Source organism: Penaeus monodon, chromosome 5 (genome assembly GCF_015228065.2).
Source record: "Penaeus monodon isolate SGIC_2016 chromosome 5, NSTDA_Pmon_1, whole genome shotgun sequence".
In the NCBI taxonomy this organism is placed as follows: Eukaryota; Metazoa; Arthropoda; class Malacostraca; order Decapoda; family Penaeidae; genus Penaeus; species Penaeus monodon.
The window spans coordinates 21,542,168-21,544,388 of NC_051390.1; positions in this window are offsets into that span (position 1 = coordinate 21,542,168).

The window sequence follows — 2,221 nt, forward strand, 5'->3', positions numbered from 1 at the left end:
TAGGGAAAACTCCGATCCAACTCCTTTGGGTATTTTTGGGGCCCTTCAACCCTAGGGCATGGGGACACAGCTGTTACCCCCGGGACCCCCCCAAAAGTTTTTTGTTACGCCGAAGGGGGGGTCATGACCCCAAGCAGTCATCGCTGCCCAGCCGTCTTCTTGTTAATGGGGTTTACCCGGGTAGGCGATTCCACTATTAAAGTGTCACATATAGGTTTTGCATAATTCTATTTCTGTTACCAGTGGACCCCATGCTGGCTGGTTACCCCGCGGATCCAAAGTCCCAAATAAAAAACACCGTCACCGAGGGGGGAGGTCCCTTATTTTTCACCCTTTTTTGACCGGGGTTCGTGCAAGCACCCGACGTGGTAAGGCCGGCTTCGCCCTCTCCCTCCCGGGGTAGCTGGGCCCGACCCCAAAACCATTACCCCTAAAATAGACATTCTCGTGTGTTCCCAACTGCGATGTCAACTTTAGAAAAGAGAGTGAATCGTATACCAGTATATACCCCTGCAAGCCATTGTACTTAGGTTATAGCCTTTTACGATGTGTGTGTGCGTGCGGCGGGCGCTTTTGGCCTGCATGTAGGTGGGGTGTATATGTATAAAACACATATGTGAATGTATAGAATGTTATTATAGATATATATTATACATACATATATAATAATAATTTTAATATATATATATTATAATATTAAGGGTTAGAAAGCAACAAAAAGGTGGCGTTTCTTTAAAGCCCAAAAAAAAAGTCATGAAGATTCAAAGAAACCGGGGAATGAACAAGATGAACATATCTTGGAGCTGTTTTAACTAAAAATATAGATTCACCGGGGATAAAAAGAAAAATTACCATTGCCAAAAAAGCCCCAATTTCTCTCAAAAACCTGAAAGACCGAAGCATTACCTCGGGCAAAGCTGAGGTTTTTTTGAAATCATTAGTTTTCCCCAAATTTCATCATATGGTTCTGATGTTGGGGGTGAAAGTAGCAGAAAAAGATCAAAGTTTTAAATTGGTTACGACGAGTACGGTATTTGCTGGACAAAAAAAAACGAAAGATGAATGCTGAGAAAAATAATTGTAAAGACCCGGGTGTTTACTCTTGAACAGGAGGAAATTAAAGTTTATTGGTCTGAAAAAAATAAAAGTATTTAAAAAAAATTGCTGACAGGGGTGGTGAAGGAAACAGGGAAGAGGCAAACCCAAGACAAGACTAGCGCAATATCAAAAATATTTCGGGCTGTCGATGGGACAAGTGGAAAGAAAAGCGAAATCGAGTTTATGGCGAAGGTGGTGGAAGGGCCCCGGCTGCTCAAAATGACATACCGTTATTGATGTGATATTATATCATCACAAAACGGTAGCTCATGTTTTGGGAGCCGTGGACCTGCCCCCCTCCTCGCCACTAAACTCGTCTTACGTTTTTTTCCATTGTACCCGACCCCCGCAAAAATCTTTTATATTTCGCTCAGTCTTGTCTTCGGGTTTCCTTTCCCTTTTCCTTCACCACCCCGTCAGCAAGTTTTCTCAATACTTTTACTTCTCATTTCATGACCAAAAAAAAATTTAATTTTCCCCCTGTTCAAGATTCCAACAGCGGTCTTTACAATTTATTTTTCTCAGCACTTCCATTCGTTTTCTTTTCTGTCCACTAATACCCGTACTGTCTGAACACCCCTTTTAAAAATATTGACTTTTTCTTGTCTATCTACTTAAAACCCAACACTAACCATATTGGAATTGGGAAAAATAATGATTCAATAACCCAGCTTTGTCCTAAGGGAAAAGCTTCGGTCTTTTTCCCGTGTTTTTGGAGAATTTGGCTTTTTGGCAATGGGAATTTTTCTTTTTATCTCCGGGGAATCTATATGTATTTTTAAAAAACTCCAAGATTGCTCATTGTTCATTGCGTTTTTTTTGAATTTCATGACTTAGTTTTCTTGGTTAAGAAAAAAAAGCCACCTTTTTTCTTCTTTCTAACTTTTTTTTATTTAAAAATAATAATATATAAATTATTCATGTAATAGTATGTATATAATTATCTATATATCACATTCAATACATTCACAATTTGGGTTTTTTACATTACACACACACCTACATGAGGCCGAAAGGGCCCCCGCGCACGCAACCCCCACTCTTAAAAAAGGGTACAAACCAAGTACAATGGCTTCAGGGGGATTGATACTGGTATACGACCACTCTCTATTTCTAAGAGTTG